This window comes from Hylobates moloch, unplaced genomic scaffold (genome assembly GCF_009828535.3).
Source record: "Hylobates moloch isolate HMO894 unplaced genomic scaffold, HMol_V3 SCAFFOLD_3, whole genome shotgun sequence".
NCBI classification, from domain to species: domain Eukaryota; kingdom Metazoa; phylum Chordata; class Mammalia; order Primates; family Hylobatidae; genus Hylobates; species Hylobates moloch.
The window spans coordinates 155781824-155794522 of NW_026652278.1; the positions used below are offsets into that span (position 1 = coordinate 155781824).

At 35.9% G+C, this 12699-nt stretch overlaps 1 protein-coding gene across 5 annotated transcripts in view; it reads right to left on the reverse strand.

Annotated features, from left to right (window-relative positions):
* SPOCK3 (SPARC (osteonectin), cwcv and kazal like domains proteoglycan 3) overlaps positions 1-12699 on the reverse strand; it is a 501843-nt gene that overhangs the window by 415774 nt on the left and 73370 nt on the right. The gene's annotated exons all lie outside the window — the stretch shown is intronic.

The following is a 12699-nucleotide window of genomic DNA, read 5'->3' on the forward strand; positions in this document are numbered from 1 at the left end:
AAGAACCACAAGAGCAATAACTGCTTTTGGTCTAAAGGATATTTGAAAGCAATTACAACTGTATATCATTCAGTTCTTTCGGTAGTTCTCAATTCATTCTTCTGCATAGCAAATATATATGGTCTACTATGATAAAATTTCCTATGTACTGAGAAAACAACAGAAAATAAGGCATAATCTTTGTTCTGATGCTGATTTACTTACTCATTTTATTTTTTTTTTTCCCTAAGCAATCCCTATTTGCTATAGAGAAGGATGCTTCTGGCTAAAAGCTGTTCATTTGCAAACAATTAAAGATTCCTGTGAAGTCTTCATGAGGGAAATACCTGCCAAAAGAAATATGTCAATGGGATACTATAAACTGATATACCTTCAAAGCTACAATTACGCTTTGAAGAAAATATAGATTCTTCTATTGCTTGATATTGCTCATAACTTCATAATTTTACATTGTTAATTTATACACTAATATTTTGAAATCAAGTCAAAATCTAAATGTTGATTAGGCCTATTAGTATTTACACATGAACACATGGCTATTACTATTGCATGACATTGCTTTCTCTCATTTTGGAGTCTTAAGGTCTGTATATCAGGATTTCTTTAAGCTGTTAACAAAATATCAAATGTTACTATTATTAATGTATGAGTTCCTTAATTGTAAAGAACCTTCCACATTTGAGAGATATATCTGCACTATATATATAGCATATATATATATATATATATATATATACGCACACACACACACATATACTAAAAGTATAGATGCAGAGATGTGAGTTTGAATTTGAACTCAGCCACTTACTTGCTTTGTGACACTGGGCAGGTTACTTCTCTAAGCTTCAGGTATTTCATTTAAATGGCTGTCATGAGGATGAAATGGGGTGATTTGGGGGAAAGCATCTGACTGACAATAACTGTTCAATAAACAGCTGAATTGTTCTCTTGATGTGTAACTAATTTTATTTTTCAAAGAGACACCTACGCAGTAGATATTCCATAACTGTTCAAAGTAATGCATGAATGGAATAAGCGTTTTTACTCTGTTTTCCTACAGCATTTAGAGCCCTGAAATGCTATCCTTGAATTTGGCAATAAACACCCTATTAAATTTTTTTACAGAGAATTATTAGAAGCATGGTTAGTCTGAAGGTCAGTGTGTAGACTATAAAGACTACTGATGGTTTTTTTTAATGTAAAAATGAATACACTTTAAATACTAGAGGAGTTTGGCAGAAAAGTTACTGAAGAAATAGATATATTTAGGTGAAAAAGAATGAACAGATGTAGATTTTCAAAGGAAATCTTATGTACAGCCAGGAAAGGTAGGGAAAGGCGAGGTTGAAATCAGAAGTGATCAGAGGAAGAGATATCCTGAAAGAGGGTGGAAAGAGTGGAAGACACAGCCCAGTATTAAACCATCTGGGGAGTGCAAACCAGCTTAGACAGTACTGAAAAATAAATGGCTAAATATAGTAGGAAAATAGAAAACCCGTAGACTTATGGTTGTGATAAATCACTATAGTGATACGTGTGTAATAGGAGATGAATATTTGATATTATTGAAGAAGTAAGGACATTATCTTTGATCCACAAAGTGAGAGAGTAAAGCTGCAAGGGGTTATCTGATTGTGTCAGCATGAACATATTGACTTAGTGTTTGCAGAGGTAGAGTTTTCCTAAGTAGTCTTAAGGATGGCAGCTGATACCCACGGTCAATATTGGGAAATTCATTGTATCAAGACAATCAAGTAATCCAGAGAGTCACCAATATGAATGCCCAAATTACTGTGAATGATAAGCAAGTTCCTTATTTTAAAAATATTTATGATCAGAGTATAAAATTTAAGAGCATTGATTGCCTTATTTACCTTTTTGATTGAGGCAGCTGAAGATAATATTGCAGCTGAGCCCATCGTCTGGTGAAGCATAAGAGGGATGTTGATGTTTACTGAGTTGGTTCTCAAACTGCGCTGCAAATTAGAATCTGTTGACAGTTTTTTAGACATGTCGATGCCCAGGCCACACCCAAGATGAGCTAAATTGGAGTCTCTGGGGTAGGCCTCAGGCATCAACAACTTTTAGTGCTTTTGGGGTGATTGCAATGTGTAGTCAAGTTTAAAATTCATTACTCTAACTTGAGGAAATGAGGCTGTAAGGTTTTGCATAGCATCCTCACTTTGGATAGGACGACACAGGCTAGCAAGAGCTAAAGACAGAGGGCGTGGCAGCACTTGGTGCAAGCCTGCCAACCCAAAGGCTGCTTAGGCTAACTTTTTGTTGTTACTGTGTTTTCTCACTTTCCACATTTTTTTTGTTGTTGTTGTTGTTTTGTTTTTTTGAGACGGAGTCTCTCTCTGTCGCCCAGGCTGGAGTGCAGTGGCGTGATCTCGGCTCACTGCCAGCTCCACCTCCCAGGTTCACGCCATTCTCCTGCCTTAACCTCACGAGTAGGTGGGACTACAGGCGCCCGCCACCACGCCTGACTCATTTTTTTGTATTTTTAGTAGAGACGGGGTTTCACCGTGTTAGCCAGGATGGTCTCGATCTCCCGACCTCGTGATCTGCCCATTTTGGCCTCCCAAAGTGCTGGGATTACAGGCGTGAGCCACCGTGCCCGGCCTCACTTTCCACATTCTTAATTTCAATGTCATAGAAGGATAAAGAGAAAAAGAAGGGAGGGAATTAAAGTGTGAAATAAAATCTTAAATATCTTTCCTCTAACTGTAAAAATATTGTCATATCCAGCAGATGTATGGTTTCATTGCTATGCTCTGCTAAGTAAGCCATCTCACGACTAATGACTTACTGCATTTTTAGTGTCACACTGGCTTTCAGTACTAGACAGTAGAGATGGGCCCTATTAACAAACCTCTTTTGTTTATAGAGAACACAATAATGAGTCCCTGAAATTTTTACTCAAAATTTAAAATACGTAATGAAGCCCCAAGGCAAATAAATAAAGAGAAACAACAATAGTTCTAAAAAGTGAGATAAGCTATTTTGAGATACAAATATAAGTAGCTTACATCATTGTAAAAAATAACACCATGCGTCCTAAAGTGGCCATTAGTTATGAGAACATCCATACATAATTTTACAACTTAAGGTTCCAGGCTAAAGCATACCGTTAATACAAATGTTCCAGAAAACTGTGGAACAGTTGTTAGATGACTCAAAGTTTCAGTGTACACAGATCAGATAATCCACAAATAACTACACAAGGATGAAGAGAGCAGCAAAATGATTAAGGATAGAAACATTTTAGGAGAACATAACCAATGCTGATATTTTACATATATAACAGCGAACCATGGAGTAGTTTCTCAATTTATTCAATGTAGAGAATATAACTAATCCAGACAGTCGAGTAGCATCATTAAACACTCATTTCCCGGACAGTTCATAAGAGATATCTGACACATCTATGTGATAAAAGCAACACTTGACCACCTTAATCATCTAAGCTTGGACTCAACTGAAATTCCAACTTTTTAAATAATCACCGTGCACTTAGATATAAGTAAAATGTAATTATGAGTGGTTGTTGATGGCTGAGAGCAGAATTCCCCATTTCAAGAGGATAAATCATATTTCTAAAAAGTAGGAAAAGTTCAACAAAACAAATAAATGAAGAATCACATGCTTCCAAAGTAGTAATCCACTCTAATATCTATCTTAATATATTGACCAGAGTATTTATCAAAATGTTTTTTAAAATTTGCTCCAAATATACTGAGATAAAAATTAATTTTTTTTCTTAAGATGAAATGTTTTGTTTGTTTAGCTTATTTATTTGTTTAGCATGAACAAAAGTGAACTTATCTATTTGGATATTTTAACAATTACCCAATGTAAAGAAATCCAATCATATCTATCACTTATTGATTAATAATAGTGTTAGATGCTATGCTAAGCTCTTTAAAGGTATTTAATTTTATTGTAACAACACCATGAGAGAGATACTATTTTTGCCATTCTACAGATGATAAAACTGAGGTTCAGTAAGTTGAGATAACTTGCCTAAGGTTACCACCACATATGGTTAGTATGTGTGATCAGGCTTTGACTGAATTGCAGATCATCTGCAGATCATCTAACGCTCTTTGCCCTCCATGAGGCTATCTTCCTGCCATGCACTTAGCAATCACACTCAAAAATCAAAAACAAAACAAAGCAAAAAACCATGGGAATAAATGGGGTGTCCATGAGACAGTAAAGCAGAGCAGCTTTTGGCATCAATTCTAGACTTTCTTTCTTAGAAAACTGTTGCATTATATAAATCAAAGAGGATTGCTTTGTAGGGTTGCTGTCCCGTATGTAACTATTTGAACCTAAATCAAAATAATTAAAATTAAATTAAATTTTAAAACTTCAGCTCCTCAGAAACTGGTGCCACATTCCCAGTGATCCATAATCACACAGCACTAGTGGCTACAGTATTGGATAACGTAAATATAGATAATTTCTATTACCGTAGAAAGTTTTACTGGACAACACTCTATATCATTACCTTAAAAATCTTAAGAGACAGAAAGTCGTATATTTCCCTTTGTGGCTTTAAATTTTAGCAGTATTTTTCCTAGCATGTTAGATGTCTATTAAACACAGTGAATACAGCACTAGCATTCAAATGACACATAGCATCAAAACACAAGGAGTTTTTAAGTCATCAACTAACAAATACAATTATATTACTTAGTGATATTCTGATTTCAAGTGACGGCACTGAATCTATAAATTACCTTGGGCAGTATGGCCATTTTCACGATATTGATTCTTCTAACCCATGCGCATGGAATGTTCTTCCATTTGTTTGTATCCTCTTTTATTTCATTGAGCTGTGGTTTGTAGTTCTCCTTGTAGAAGTCCTTCACATCCCTTGTAAGTTGGATTCCTAGGTATTTTATTCTCTTTGAATCAATTGTGAATGGGAGTTCACTCATGATTTGGCTCTCTGTTTGCCTGTTATTGGTGTATAAGAATGCTTGTGATTTTTGCACATTGATTTTGTATCCTGAGACTTTGCTGAAGTTGCTAATCAGCTTGAGGAGATTTTGGGCTGAGACAATGGGGTTTTCTAGATATACAATCATGTCATCTGCAAACAGGGACAATTTGACTTCCTCTTTTCCTAATTGAATACCCTTTATTTCCTTCTCCTGCCTGATTGCCCTGGCCAGAACTTCCAACACTATGTTGAATAGGAGTGGTGAGAGAGGGCATCCCTGTTTTGTGCCAGTTTTCAAAGGGAATGCTTCCAGTTTTTGCCCATTCAGTATGATATTGGCTGTGGGTTTGTCATAGATAGCTCTTATTATTTTGAGATACGTCCCATCAGTACCTAATTTATTGAGAGTTTTTAGCATGAAGCGTTGTTGAATTTTGTCAAAGGCCTTTTCTGCATCTATTGAGATAATCATGTGGTTTTTGTCTTTGGTTCTCTTTATATGCTGGATTACATTTATTGATTTGCGTATGTTGAACCAGCCTTGCATCCCAGGGATGAAGCCCACTTGATCATGGTGTATGAGCTTTTTGATGTGCCGCTGGATTCGGTTTGCCAGTATTTTATTGAGGATTTTTGCATCAATGTTCATCAAGGATATTGGTCTGAAATTCTCTTTTTTGGTTGTGTCTCTGCCAGGCTTTGGTATCAGGACGATGCTGGCCTCATAAAATGTGTTAGGGAGGATTCCCTCTTTTTCTATCGATTGGAATAGTTTCAGAAGGAATGTTACCAGTTCCTCCTTGTACCTCTGGTAGAATTCGGCTGTGAGTCCATCAGGTCTTGGACTCCTTCTGGTTGGTAAGCTATTGATTATTGCCACAATTTCAGAACCTGTTACTGGTCTATTCAGAGATTCAACTTCTTCCTGGTTTAGTCTTGGGAGGGTGTATTTGTCGAGGAATTTATCCATTTCTTCTAGATTTTCTAGTTTATTTGCGTAGAGGTGTTTGTAGTATTCTCTGATGGTAGATTGTATTTCTGTGGGATTGGTGGTGGTATCCCCTTTTTCATTTTTTATTGCATCTATTTGATTCTTCTCTCTTTTCTTCTTTATTAGTCTTGTTAGTGGTCTATCAATTTTGTTGATCTTTTCAAAAAACCAGCTCCTGGATTCATTAATTTTTTGAAGGGTTTTTTGTGTCTCTATTTCCTTCAGTTCTGCTCTGATTTTAGTTATTTCCAGCCTTCTGCTAGCTTTTGAATGTGTTTGCTCTTGCTTTTCTAGTTCTTTTAATTGTGATGTTAGGGTGTCAATTTTGGATCTTTCCTGCTTTCTCTTGTGGGCAATTAGTGCTATAAATTTCCCTCTACACACTGCTTTGAATGTGTCCCAGAGATTCTGGTGTGTTGTGTCTTTGTTCTCATTGGTTTCAAAGAACATCTTTATTTCCGCCTTCATTTCATTATGTACCCCGTAGTCATTCAAGGGCAGGTTGTTCAGTTTTCATGTAGTTGAGCGGTTTTGAGTGAGTTTCTTAATCCTGAGTTCTAGTTTGATTGCACTGTGGTCTGAGAGACAGTTTGTTATAATTTCTGTTCTTTTACATTTGCTGAGGAGAGCTTTACTTCCAACTATGTGGTCAATTTTGGAACAGGTGTGGCGTGGTGCTGAAAAAAATGTATATTCTGTTGATTTGGGGTGGAAAGTTCTGTAGATGTCTACTAGGTCCACTTTGTGCAGAGCTGAGTTCAATTCATGGATATCCTTGTTAACTTTCTGTCTCGTTGATCTGTCTAATGTTGACAGTGGGGTGTTAAAATCTCCCATTATTATTATGTGGGAGTTTAAGCCCCTTGGTAGGTCACTCAGGACTTGCTTTATGAATCTGGGTGCTCCTGTGTTGGGTGAATATATATTTAGGATAGACTATACTACAAGGCTACAGTAACCAAAACAGCATGGTACTGGTACCACAACAGAGACATAGATGAATGGAACAGAACATAGCCCTCAGAAATAATGCCGCATATCTACAACTATCTGATCTTTGACAAACCTGACAAAAACAAGCAATGGGGAAAGGATTCCCTATTTAATAAATGGTGCTGGGAAAACTGGCTAGCCATATGTAGAAAGCTGAAACTGGATCCCTTCCTTACACCTTACACAAAAATTAATTCAAGATGGAATAAAGACCTTCATGTTAGACCTAAAACCATAAAAACCCTAGAAGAAAAACTAGGCAATACCATTCAGGACATAGGCATGGGCAAGGACTTCATGTCTAAAACACCAAAAGCAATGGCAACAAAAGCCAAAATTGACAAATGGGATCTAATTAAACTAAAGAGCTTCTGCACAGCAAAAGAAAATACCATCAGAGTGAACAGGCAACCTACAAAATGAGAGAAAATTTTCACAACCTACTCATCTGACAAAGGGCTAATATCCAGAATCTACAATGAACTCAAACAAATTTACAAGAAAAAAACAAACAACCCCATCAAAAAGTGGGCAAAGGATATGAACAGATACTTCTCAAAAGAAGACACTTATGCAGCCAAAAAACACATTGAAAAATGCTCATCATCACTGGCCATCAGAGAAATGCAAACCAAAACCACAATGAGATACCATCTCACACCAGTTAGAATGACCATCATTAAAAAGTCAGGAAACAAGAGGTGCTGGAAAGGATGTGGAGAAATAGGAACACTTTTACACTGTTGGTGGGACTGTAAACTAGTTCAACCATCGTGGAAGTCAGTGTGGCGATTCCTCAGGGATCTAGAACTAGAAATACCATTTGACCCAGCCATCCCATTACTGGGTATATACCCAAAGGATTATAAATCATGCTACTATAAAGGCATATGCACACGTATGTTTATTGCAGCACTATTCACAATAGCAAAGACTTGGAACCAACCCAAATGTCCAACAACGATAGACTGGATTAAGAAAATGTGTCACATATACACCATGGAATACTATGCAGCCATAAAAAATGATGAGTTCATGTCCTTTGTAGGGACATGGATGAAACTGGAAACCACCATTCTCAGTAAACTATGGCAAGGACAAAAACCAAACACTGCATGTTCTCCCTCATAGGTGGGAGTTGAACAATGAGAACTCATGGACACAGGAAGGGGAACATCACACTCTGGGGACTGTGGTTTGGTGGAGGGAGGGGGAGGGACAGCATTAGGAGATATACCTAATGCTAAATGACGAGTTAATGGGTGCAGTAAACCAACATGGCACATGGATACATATGTAACAAACCTGCACATTGTGCACATGTACCCTAAAACCTAAAGTATAATAATAAAATAAAATAAAGAAAAAAAAAAAAAAAACAAGTGACAGTAACCGACTTCAAATTAGTTTAAGCGGGGAAAAAATGACAATACATAGGTAGGTTTCAGGGAAAAACTAGAGCCAGGGCTTTAATCACTTTCAGAGCCTTCCATTCTATTCTTCTCTCTGCTTTCTCTACACACCTGTTTCATTCTCATTTCTGCCTCAAGTCCCCAATGCTAGTTTTTGTTCTCTCTGTTAAGGATCACATACAATATTTATCACATATTCAGTTTTTCTGTTATATTTTGATAAATTTTAATAAAAATGGTGTCCTTTACAATCCCAAGTATGTTATTATATTCCTATAAAAGTATTATTCCAAGAAGGGGCTCATAGACTTCACCAAAGTGATCCTTGTCACACACACATACACACACACGCACGTGTGCACACACACACAAATTTTATGAACACTGCATCTAGAAAGAGAGTAAGATTATATTCCCTCCAGCCTCAACTCCAAAATTCCCAGAAAAGGGTTTGAGCAGCTCAATTTTGGTGCCTGTTTTGGGACCATGATTATGGTCCTAGGGACACTCAGAGGCCCCAGCACAAAGCATACATGTAGAATGAGTATGGTCAGCACCAAGAAAAAATGAGGTTATTTTTCCAATCTGAGAGGGTTAGGGGAAAGAAAAATAATTGCTGGCTGCCATGCTAAAAGATTATTTTAGTTCTCAGTTCCTATGCAGCTGTCATAGATTTAAACAACTGAGCTAAAGAAAGAAATTACCTCAATAGAAATGGGGGGAAAGAAATTTCTTCAACATTCATTTCCAGTACAATCCTCCCATAACCTGTTCAGAAATCCCCCCTGCCTATGATTACTTGGAATTCAACAAAAATTGAAAATTTCTATCATTTCTGTGATCTTCTTATAAATCAATCTTCACGTTACAGAATGACTACAGATTTTCAGGGCATCATTACAGTATGTCATCTTTATTGGAGTCCATGGTTGAGAAATAGAAGCCCTGTAGAATAGCATCTCCAAAATCTGATCACAGGAACCTTACATGAAATTGCTAGCATCTAGCAAAGTAGTGACAATAATGCTGCACTTTCCAATCTCTCCTGCTTTCTTGGTGCTTGGTAATTGTGATGATGAGATGAAAAACAGCATTCAATTATCCTAATGTTTTGCCTTGAAATTGTTTTAACCTAATACCTGTGTTAAGTCATTCATCCAAGTAAGTTTTTATTGCCCTCATAACAGGAAGTTATATAGTATATCTAGTAATGCATTATAAATGTATCATAATTTATTCAAAAATGTGCTTATCCACTATTTGTTTTTTTAAGGTGGAGTCTTGCTCTGTCAAAGACTAGAGTGCAGTGGCACAATCTCGGCTCACTGCAACCTCCACCTCCCGGCTTAAAGCGATTCTCTTGCCTCAGCCTCCTGAGTACGTGGAATTACAGGCACCCCGCCACCACACCCAGCTAATATTTTGTATTTTTGTTAGAGATGGGGTTTCACTATCTTGGACAGGCTGGTCTTGAACTCCTGACCTCAAGTTATCCACCCGCCTTGGCCTCCCAAAGAGCTGGGATTATAGGCATAAGCCACCATGCCCAGCATATCTACTAGTATCTACTATTTTTAAATCCAGAAAATGGAACCAAACAATTTTCCCAAGTGTTTTAACTAAAGTTATGACAAACATGTGAAAGAAAGAAAACAACACATGAGATACAGTAAAATTGCTGCGTAAAGCAGCTCAAAATCTAACACTTTTCAACTCATTAAAGATTGAACACACTTTTAATTCACTTGAGTTTTAAAATTTTCACAGAATAAATTTGAAATCACTGGGCAGAGAGTATTAAATGTGGACTTTGCTAACAAGAAAATACAGAAAGGCTTGGAAGGGTCAAAGAAGTTAAATGAAAATAGCAGGGAGAAAAATATTGACTGCAATATTTGAAGACATAATGCAGCTGTATCTAATAGAAATACTATCTGAGCTACATATGAAATTTAAAATCTAGTAGTCAAAGGGGAGAGAGAGCATTAGAACAAATACCTAAGGCATGCAGAGCTTAAAACCCAGATGACAAGTTGATAGGTGCAGCAAACCACCATGTATATGTATACCTATGTAAGAAAACTTCATGTTCAGCACATATATCCCAGAACTTAAAGTAAACTTAAAAAAATATTTAAAAAGTAAAAAAAAAGTTTTTCTAGCAGGCACATAGAAAACTAAAACAAAACAGACAAACTTTAACAATATGCTTGACTTAATACAATTCAAAACAGTATCACAACATTTAGTCAATGTGAGTTGAGATATTTTACATTATTTTTAACACTAAGTCTTCACAATTGTGTGTTCTGTTTTACATATACAGCAAAACCTTAACTTGTACTATCCACATTCCAAGTGCTTCATAGCGACTCTATGGGCCAGTGCAGATATAGAGATATAGTTAATGGGAATAAGGGCGCAATGATGATAATTCTGTTTCATAACTCTTTCAACTTCAATCCATAAAAACACAGGGATGCAGTAACTTAGAACTCTTCCAGATCCCCTCCCAATCATGTTGTAACAACTGAAGAAATGTCTGCACATGTATGTACACATGCACAACTTAATCTATCTGCACCATGAGCAACGATTCGAGTATGAGTGTTAATCTTTCAGTGCTTTAGTCCCCTTTTTGTAGTTCAGGCATGTGAAAAGATAAACAACAGCTACTCCATGGACAAAAACTACAAGACATAAATGAGTTTTCTTTTAATTATAAAGGATGTAAAATACAGGATTTACTTAAAAGTAAAAACATAAAGCAAAGAATTAGAAAAAGAAATTCTGTAACTTACTGATGTGTGCATAATTTCCCTATTTTATGTAAAACAGCCTCTTCAAAATGAGCCCTAAAGCATGATCAGCTATGCCAATCCCACTGTAAGCATTGACAGCATCCAGAGCTTCCCATCCAAAACATCTATAGAGCTGAAAATGGAATTATTAAGACTCTTCCACAATTCAAGAATGGAAATTACAGGGCAAGATTTAAAGAAAGACAATGACTTAAACTGGAATTAGGCCAAACAATGGATTTCTACCAAAGGGCTCATTGAAAATATTCTGTAATTTTTAACAAATATCATGATACTGAAACTTGATCTGAAATTCTGACAGTAAATGCTGGATTTCTTGCATTAAGTTTTACTTACAAAATCTGTCACTGCATTATTCTGGGAGGGGTAGTGGAAGTACAGAAAATGTAATATTCAGAACCACTCCTTCAAAACCTATGGTTTTGCCCAAGTTCTGCTTTAACAATTTATGAAACAGATTATGAATTAAAAAAATAGTAGAGGAAGAAAGCGGGAGAAAATTCAAAATTATAAAGCTTAGTTTGTAAGCTATTATATTTTTGAGAACAACCAGCTCTACAAAGATTGTAAGGTTGATCTTCCAAGCTCTGACATGGTCTAAGTATAGTATTATAGCATGACTTGGGAAAGATAAGAATTTAAAAGGTGAAGTATATAATAATTTAAAGCAATTTACAAGTTTTTGGTTTAAATGGTACTCATGCAATGCAATAAAACAACACTTGCAAAAAACTATTAGAAATTTTCTTGACCAACTATATATAAAATTTTTAAATCTAAATAACCTTGTAGATTGATCAACACAGAAAAAAATGAGGAGGGGGATAGTTGGGGTGGGAGTTTCTGACATTAAAAACATCTGGAAAAATGTCACATATTATATTTCTTCTCTCATACATTTACCAAGCATTTTCAGATAGGAAAGGTTTTTTTTTAAAAAAAAATCCATAATAAATCATTGTTTAAACACTCTTTTTTTTTAAACTTTTTAATGTAACATTAGTAAACATATTACCAATCCAGAGTTCTAAAAAGCACACTTCTGGAAATCTAGTGCAATTTTTATTATTGTTTAAACACACACACACACACACACACACACACACACACAAATGTAGTTTTGGTTTCTCAGATATTTCTCCCCATCTATGGAAATCTGCCACCCCTTCTGCCTGTATTTCTTTTGTGCCACATCAATTCCACTTCACTGAAAGTAATGGAAGTAACAGGGTTTGCGACAAGCCCTATACGCAAGTCATTGTGGATTTTTGTTTTGATAATAATCCAGAGGTCTTCTTTATATTCTTCTCAATTTTTATTTTTAAATGGCAAATATGTTTGAGTGTTATATAGATCAAGTGTAAAAACAACTATAGTCTTACAGCATTTTACTTACTAATATTAACATAGATATTTGAGGCTGAAGATGATTGTTTGTAGTCTGAGGAGGACAGAGAAAATAAACATACATGTAAAAGAAAACAAATCTAAGCCTACTCAGTTGTAGTTTACAGTAATTTTAATCTC